Raw genomic sequence first — 9,640 nt, 5'->3', positions numbered from 1 at the left:
TTGCTTAGACAAATAGCTGACCCTCAAAATGGGGAAAGGAAAAGTTTATTTAGCTCATGGTTACTGGAGGTTTCAAGACACTGGAGGAGAGGATGGGGAGCTGCCTTGTCCAGGATGACCCTCTCCATATATCTGAGAAAGTACAGGCTAGCCAATTTGATGGTTCCAACCTTTGTGGCCCCACCTCTAGGGCCCCACTCTGGTCCTCTGGCCCCACCCCTCAAGCCAATCATTGCTCTTCCAGCCATGTCTGTCCCATAACTTACATGAGGCTTTGGGGAGACAACTAGACACAAACCATAACACATGGGAAGACAGAGTCTGAGTGGCAGTGCTGCTGTGAAGCCCTGGGTAGAGCGCAACTGAAGCACTTAACTATTAGATGACTGGGTAATCTACCACGTCTTCTGAAGCTTAGTTGTTTAATGACTAAACAAGAGACTCACACACAAAAATATTTCATGCACATGAAAGACTGGTAATGCTAATGAAAGTCGATGGTAATATCCTGTTGCTCTAATAGAAGAGCTTGTTTGCTTGGTCTTTCAGTGTGGTTCAGCTTTCTGCTGTTCATCTAAGCAGGCTTTGACATAGAATAACTTAGTTAACATCTGCTAGTCTTGGTTTCTGAAGTGTAAAACAGAGTTGGTATCGTTATTAGTATGTAAGTTCCATTGACTAATAATGGCACAGAAACATAAATACACATGAAATGGTTATCACTGTAATTGGTACAAACGTCTCAGTCATGCTAATTTTTTTCCAGCTGTCAGAATTAAATTTTTAGTTCATGTTTGTATCAACCAGCAGTTGAACAGTTAAATTCATCATCTAATCATTCTAGTTTTTAAGACTTTTTCTTTTTATTTATTTATTGGATGCAAGGTCTCACTACCCAGTTCAGACTCATAGTGATCCTCCTGCCTCAGCTTCCCCAGTGCTGGGATTACAGGTGTGCTCCACCATGTCCAATTTCAGGACCTGTAAGGTGCACCAGGGCTTCTGGGCTGTCATGGTATGCATTACCGGGGATTGAAGTCAGGTCCTTGCACTTGTGAGGCAGTCACTTAGACAGCTGAACTATCTCCCCAGCCTAGTCATTCTACTTTTGACTAGGCGCTAAGGACCGTGGTGTTTCATAGTACAGTAGTGGAGTGATGTCAAGTGATATGATGCCACTCTTGTACTGAGACACATCAAACTAAGCCTCCAAAGTTCTTGAGAAGACTCTCTAGAAATTCCACTACCCTGTGTAGAGAAAAGAAAATTCCCATATTTATAATCTCTTTAAATCTTATTCATCTCTTTCTTTCAAAATTAGTTTTAATGTAGTTCATCTTTTTCTACTTAAATTAGTCTTCTGCTTGGATTCTTTGAGTAGTTATAAATAGCTATACAAGAGTTCTGTGAAAGTGATTAATGCTTTTTAAATATGTCCAATGGGCTGGGGAGATAGCTCAGTAGAATAAGTGCTATCCTGGCAAGTTCAAGGTCCCGAGTTCCATCCCTGCTATTACAAAATAAGTAAGTAAATAAATAAATAAATAAATAAATGTCAAATTTATTTTTCATCACTAAAATCAATGAGTAAAGACTGGTTTTAATCATTATCTATTGCAAGACTGAGCCAGCTCCTTGATAAAAAATAAATATGAGCAATTATGACAACATATTTTATGAACAACTTTGTGTAAAATTATTAAAATTTAATACAAAGAAAAAAATTTAATACAAAGAAGTGAAAAGTTCTGAGATGCTATAGTTTCTCCAGTAAGATTTTAAAATTTGATATTTGACTGGACTTACCACATTGCTGAAATCCTTTCCATTGCTGAGGAATTTGTAACTTTTTCAGAACTTTTTGCATATTATTTGAAGCACTACTGTTGTTCCTTCCACTCAGCAAATGAAATTAAATTTTCAAGCAGAAATTTCTTATTTTGTCTCCTTATATCTAAAAGGGAGATATTCTAAAATGTTATTAATTTCCTTTTATTTTCTTACAAAACAATATGTTATATCGTCAGACTATTTAATTATGTGTTTTGTCTTGTAATTTGTATGTTCTCTGGTTATTATGTCTTTTCAATGTTAACATTTTGTTTCTTGGAGTTTTACATAAATATGAACATAAACCTCTGAAATTAATTTAAATTAGATAATAAGTGGCCTCCTATAATTTAGAAAAACTCCTTCTAAAAATATTTTATAAAAAGTCATAGATTTTGTTTAGCCCATATTTCAGAACATCTGCCTAAGCCACTTTTAGTAATGGTAAAGCAGTAAACAGAAAATGGAGGAAACATTATGACCTTGATAAATAATGAATAATCTGAACATGAGTCTAGTCTTATAAATCCTGAAAAGACTCATATTTCTTGTAATAAATTTAACCTACATTTCAACTCATCTAATCTCTTTTTATCCTTTTGAAGTTAATGACAAATGAAGTCTTTATTTTCACAGTAGAATTGTATCAGATCTATAATTTTACAGAAGTGCTATATATTCTTCTTATTATAAAACAAGTCATTCCTTTTATTGATCTTTCCACTCCTGGAGCCATATTCTACATCAAAATAATTCCAAGTTCAGAGGTCTTAGTATCAGAGGATGCTATTGTTCTTAATGTGTTAAATTTAAATGCTAAAATAATTTTTTAGAAAAGATTATGTTCATCAGTAGCAGTGTTTTTAAACAATAATTCTAAGGTTAGATTTAATTGAAAAGTGTAGAATGTGTTTGAATTCATTTATTTTTATTTTTTTTTTAATTTTTTTTTATTTATTTGAGAGAGAGAGAGAGAGAGAGAGAGTGAGTGTGTGTGTGGCCAGCTCAGCCCACCAGAGGGCGGGCTGGCTGGCATGTGGTGCTGGGGGATCGAACCGCGGTCCTGATGCTTTGCTAAGCTTGTTCTAAGTAGGTGCTTTAGACCACTGAGCCATCTCTCCAGCCCTGAATTCATTTAAATTACTGCAGTAAATTATGCTATACAAATTCCTTTTGAAAAGTAATACTATAGTGTGTGGATTTTTGGACTATATTATAGTCACAGTGGAAACCTGCACCCATTGAATGGATAATGAAAGGGTGAAGGGATTACCATACTGACTGAGTGGATATTCAGTAGCAGGTAGCTGGAAGAAAAGGTATCCATTTCTTCAATGTGTTGAGATTAGAAGTGCTGTTGAAACATTTTAGTGCAACTCCAGAAACAGAGTGCCAAAATTACAAGAAAGATGGATTTACTTTACTAAATAAATTGGGGACAGTGAGGAGTCCTAAGATATGTGTTAGGTTCATTTGAAATCCCACAGTTATGGGTGACTCTAATAAATTTATATAGAACTTATACGGAAAACCATTCTAATAAATACCAGAAAATAAATCAGTCAATTTAAGTGATGTGTCCATGATTAGATGAAAGATTGACTGAATAATCATAAAGATTACAGACAGAATATGGAATTTTATACAACTGCATCATTAGTTGAAATAATTGACTTTGTCTGTTAAACACTATCATTTAAGTTGTTTTAATGGAAATGAATATTTATAACAATAATTTATAGCAATATTTTTTTAGTTTTTAGTATGCCTTACATTAATATCTCAGATTGCAATACATGTAAGCATTACAACTATAAGGGTGTTTATCTACTTCTGGATTCCAACATATTATATAAAATCTCAGAAGACAGGGTCCCAAGAAAGCCTATTTTTAGAACTTACTAGATCATTTTTATTTATACTCTTTAACAATTGCTGGCTTGTAGTGTGTGTGTGTGTGTGTGTGTGCGTGTGTGTGTGTGTGTGTGTGTGTAAAACATGTCCATATATAATTGAGGAAAACCAGTAATATACTACCAAATAAGTTTCATAGCTTCAAATATCTTGAGTTGGAAATAATTCTTTTATAAATTTATTCTATAATCATGTGCCTGTGAAATTATATGAAACTATTTTCATTGTCACAAATCAGGACCTGCATTTGTGTTTGTGTATTGTACAAGAACTTTTGAAGGAGTTTACTAATTTTAAGTAATGTGCACATGACTACAGCATCCTGAGGTACATAATAAAATTAATCTGTAATTTAGTGCTTTCTTTTCTTTTCTTTTCTTTTCTTTTCTTTTCTTTTCTTTTCTTTTCTTTTCTTTTTTTCTTTTCTTTTCTTTTCTCTTTTTCTTTCTTTTTTTTCATGTGTTTTAGGGAAGGGTCTATGGGATGTTCAGAGTCTCACTACTAGATCAGACCCCGTAGTGACTCTCCTGTATGCAGCTTCCCAAGTTCTGGGATTACAGGTGTACCACCACACCCATCTCAATTGCCATCTCAGCTCACTCTGTGGGGGAGGGGGGGTGGCGGCACGGCAGGCCCAGGGATCGAACCCCCAGCCCCTGTGCCTGTTTGCAGGTACTTTAATCTGCTGAGCAATTTGGTTATTTTCTTTTAAAAATGTATTTATTTATTTATTTGATACAGGGTCTTGCTATGCAGTTCAGACTCATAGTGATCCTCTTGTCTCAGTCTCCCCAGTGCTGAGATTAAAGGCCTTTGCCACCACACCCAGTTTTGGTGGCCTGTGTGGCACATCAAGTTTCCAGGATCAGCAAGGAGTGTGGTACCAGGGATTGAACCAGGCAGACACTTAGAATGCTGAGCTGTCTTCCCAGATCCTTAGTGTATTATTTTCAAGCAGAATGCTGTCTGGTGCAAAATTCAAGCAGGGCAATGCAAAATGTAGGAAAACCAGAGAAACATATCTCATAAACTAAACATGGTTTGTCTCTGTTTAAAAAGAAAATCCATTTTTTAACATATTAAATAATAACAAAATTTTTAATTGTTCTCCTTGATCATTATTTTAAAATCAACTTTGATAAGGAATTGCAGTACCTTCTCTCTGCATTTTCATTATAGTTAGAGCTGAAATTGAAGTGCAGAGAACTTTTTCACTAATAGAGCAATATGCCTTGAAGGAAGGGAAATACATAGCCATATTTCTAATGGTTACAAATCCTATTTTGAATATTAAGAGAACTATTAAAGGAAGTAAAATATTTTTTCAGTTGTCATATAAAGGCCTATTTAAATTCGAGAGCTTATGATGGACAAACTGTGATTATTATGTTCAGAAAAAAATACAAGCACAGCCTGTTATTGATATAAAATTTGAATTGCTATGTCTATCTCAGCTCCACAGTGGTGTGCGTATGTGCATGTGTGTGTCTTTGTGTGTGTATGTGTATATGTGTGTGCGTGTGTAGGTGGACACATGGCAATTGTCCACCAGAATTGTTACAAAGTTTCATTTTATTTATTTATTTGTCCCTTTTATTTTTATTTTATTATTTTATTCAGTGGTAACTATGCTTAATAAAGCAAGGAGAAATCTGTCAACAACGGGATCACTACACCTGGTCTGAGAGGCTCACAGTGAAGCTTCTTTTTCTAAATGTATTCTAAAATCTTTAGCTGTGGTTATAAACTTTTGGAGTCCTTAACACAAAGAACATAATCCAGTATGTAAGAAAGCTTATACAACAGAATATATGCATTTTATTTTATTTTAAACATAGAAATGTAAAAATAAAAACAAAATAGTTTTAAAACAAGCTACCTGAGGACTAACAATAATTAATATATTGTATATTGTTATGTTTATAGTAGCTGTCTAGAGTACAAGACACAGGCATGAAATATGGTCCAAAGAAGTATTAGAACAAGATTATCTTTTCAGTGAACTAAGGGAAAGTATTGTGTAGCTATCTTAACAATCATGTGTATAAGTGTACTTTTTTCTTTTCCCTTCCTTCCTTCCCCCTTATTCTCCTCATGCTCTTTCCTTCCTTTGAACAGATTTTCACTATTCAAAATATTTGTTGTCTATGTTGCATTTTAATTAGTCTTTTAGGTCTTCACACTGAGATAAACAATGTTTACACTGGTGGGTCTGATTTATTTCATTTATGAGTATAATATCAAGCTTCATCCATTTACATATTAAAATCTCAAGTTGATCTTTCTTTAGCTGAATAGTACTTCATTATATAAGAAAACTACAACTTTTAATCTTTTCCTCAGCTGATTGGCATTTGTGTTGTTTCCAAGATTTACCTATTAAAAATTGTGCTACTATAAATGTGGGAGCCCATATATCACTGTGGTGTAGTGTTTCTAATTCTTCTGGAAAGATACCCAGAAGAGAAAGACCTGGGTGGAATGGGACCCTTAATCCTAGTTTTTTAAGGAATCTCCACACTTATTTCCTCAGTACTTGGACCAGTCCACACTCCCGCCAACAGTAGAGAAGGTTTCACTTCCCCTCATAGCCCCTGAAGCATTTGTTATTGGTTGATTTCTTTTTTTTTTTAATTTTATTTATTTGTGTGTGTGTGTGTGTGTGTGTGTGTGTGTGTGTGTGGCCAGCTCAGCCCACCAGGGGGCGGGGCTGGCTGGCATATGGTGCTGGGGGATTGAACCGTGGTCCCTGTGCTTTGCTAAGCTTGTTCTAAGTAGGTGCTTTAGACCACTGAGCCATCTCACCAGCCCTGGTTGATTTCTTGATGATAGCTATTCTTTTGGGAGAGAAATGAAATCTCAGCCCTGTTGTAATTTGCTTCTCTTGAATGACCAATGATGTTGAATATTTTTTCATATATTTCTTTGCATTTTGCATTTCTTTATTTGAGAAATGTGTATTCTTCGCACATGTTCATTGTTCGATTGGGATTTTGAGTTCTGGGATCTTAATATTTTTAAAATTCTTATATGTGCTAGATATAGGTCTTTTGTGTGAGACACATGTGGCAATAATTTGTTCCAGCATTGTGGATTTCTCTATACTTTGCTGGTCATTTCTGGTTTTTTAAAATTTAATTTAGGGCAGGGTCTATAGGGCATACAGGTCTCACTACATAGACCGGAATTGTAATGATTCTCCTGTTTTCAGCTACCCATGTGCTGGGATTACAGGTGCACACCACTATGCCCAGGCTTGTTGGTAATTTCTTTTGTTGTGCAGAATCTTTCTAATAAGGTGAGATACCATTTGCTGATTACTTGTAGTGTTGCCCTTGTGGTCATTATTTGGTCTGTGAAGTCTCTGCCTACACATATGTCCTCAAAACTTCTACCTATATACTGGGGAGATAGCTCAGCAGCATAAGCACCTACCTGGCAAGTGCAAGGTCCTGAGTTGTATCCCTGGTATGGGTAAATTTTTTTAACTTACATTATCTTCCAGTAGATTTGGTGTGTCTATTTTAATATTTAGATCTTTTATCCATTTTGACTTTAGTGCATGGTGATAAACATGGGTCCAGTTTTACTGTGTGGCATATAGAAAGACAGATTTTTCCAATACCATTTATGAAAGAGACTGTTCTTCCTCCAGTGAACATGTTTAGCTCCATCATCAAAGATAAGGTGGTTTGGTGTGTTTGGTATTGTGCTTGTATCTTCTATTCTGCTCCAGTGAAAATTAGGCCTGTCTTATATCAATACTATGCTGATTTTTCACAGTAGCTTTGTAGTATAGTTTCAATTCATGGATTGTGATGCCCCCTGCCTTACCTTTATTATTCAGAATTGCTTTTTCATATTCTAGGTGTCTTCTGGTTCCAAATAAAGTATAGGAATGTTTTCTTTAGTTCTGTGATACATGCTAATAATATTTGTTTGGGATTGTACAAAATCTATATAACGGGCTTTAGAGTATGGCCATTTTAATGGTGGTTCTTTCTATGAGCAAAGGATATCTCTCCATTTTCCAATATTTTCTTCAATCTCCTTTTACATAGTACTATAACTTCCAATATCTAGATCATTTACTTCTTATGTGAGATTGATTCCTAAGTATTTAATTTTTTGGATGCTATTATAAAGGGTGTGTTTATCCTAATTTTTTTCTCTCTGTTAGTTTGTTGATATTTTCTCTTTCTAATATATTTTTCAGAGTATTTTATAGAGCTTTCTTGATGGTAATGAATTTCTACAGTTGTTCTTTATCTTGGAGTATCTTATTTTTCTCTTCATTTTGTTTATTTTTTATTAATTTTATTGAGAAACAAATAGCAATGAGACAGTTTCAAAACACATTAGTAAGACAGTTACAATAATTGAAACTTTGTATATTGTTGTCTACATAGTAGTTATTCATAGTACAAGATGCAGACATGATGTCCTGTCCAAACACTATCAGTACAAATCTTTCTTCTCATTGAATTAAGAGAAAGTAACTGTATATCTATCCTATTTTGTATATACAGATACAAAATGATCCTTCATTTATATCCCTTTTTTGGTCTTCTGTTGATTTTGAAAGACAGTTATGCATTGTACACTGCTTGAAGGTTTTTTTTTTTCTTGCTTGTAATACCTCACTACAGGCCCCCCTCAATTTGAGGTTTTGTCTTGAGTAGTATACTGTGATTCTCATGTTCTTTCCTATATAAGTGATTTGTTTGTTTTCTTTAGCTGCTTTTATTTTATTAATTCATTTTTTAATAAGCAGAAAAATCTATTAGTGAAGAAGAATAGGAACAGTTCCTGAGAGACAGGAGGGATTCCAAATGAAAGGGTTGCCTCCAGCTGCTATTAATATTTCATTCTTATGTTGAATTTCTTCATTATTATATACCTTTGTGTAGATTTCTTTTGGACATGGCTATTTGGAGTTCTCTGTGCTTCATTTATTTGTGGGTTAAATTCTTCATCCATGTTTGGGAAGTTTTCTGCCATTGTTTTTATGAAGAATTTTTAATGGTTAGTGTGCTCTCTATCTTTCTCATTGATTACAGTGAATCTTACATTGTTCTTCTTTGCTTCATTTCTAAGCCATTGATTGTCCATGGTTCTTTGCTATTTTTAATATATCTTTGTTTCCCTGGTTGTTAATCACATTTCTATCTTCTAGGTTGGTATTCTATCCTCACCTTGATTCAATCTCTTATATAGATTTTCAATGGGGTTTTTAACCTCCCAGATTTTTGTGTTAATCATTTTCATTGATTTCATTTCTTGTCTAGGTGAGGTTTTCATATTTTCCATCATTTCCCTCTATGTTTTTCAATATATATTTGCTTTAATATCTTTTATTTTGATTGTCATTTATTATTGTACCTTAGGTATTTTCTTTTTGATTTTAAGGAATGGTGTTGAGGGTCTTACTACTAGATTGGACTCAGTGATCCACCTGTTTACAGCCTCCCGAGAGCTGGGATTACAGATGTGCACCACCACACTCAGTCTTGTATCGTAGTTTTTATTTTTCTTACAGCCTATCCATTTGTTTTTTATACTTCTGTTGCTATCATTTTAGAGAGTGCTATTGGTCAGATTCTGATTTCCTCTATTTCTTTGCACTCTGTATGTGTCCTGGATGTGCAGTGTGCTTGTACTTGCATTTTTTTCACTTTTTCTTGTCATTTCCTATTTTTAAATTTTTAATTTGTTTACTATGTAGGTGTTTGTAGATTTCTTTTTTTTATATTATAGTTAATATTTAGATATTCCTAATTTTAGTTCAGTTTGTTGAGTTCTTATCTTTTTTTTTCTACAGTTTTATTGATAAACATATAGCAATGAGACAGTTTCAAATCAAATCGAAAGTACAGTTTCAACAAATAATACACTG

At 34.1% G+C, this 9,640-nt stretch overlaps 1 non-coding gene across 1 annotated transcript; it reads right to left on the bottom strand.

Annotated features, from left to right (window-relative positions):
• Window positions 1-764: 764 nt before the first annotated feature.
• On the bottom strand, window positions 765-837 carry LOC111816244. The gene has a single exon (XR_002820689.1). It is a non-coding gene; the product is annotated as a small nucleolar RNA SNORD5 (small nucleolar RNA).
• Window positions 838-9,640: the final 8,803 nt, after the last annotated feature.

This window comes from Octodon degus, unplaced genomic scaffold, assembly GCF_000260255.1.
Source record: "Octodon degus isolate 3935 unplaced genomic scaffold, OctDeg1.0 scaffold00028, whole genome shotgun sequence".
Taxonomy (NCBI): Eukaryota; Metazoa; Chordata; class Mammalia; order Rodentia; family Octodontidae; genus Octodon; species Octodon degus.
The sequence above is the reverse complement of the archived record's forward strand: the minus strand, read 5'-3'. Positions and strand labels throughout refer to the sequence as shown.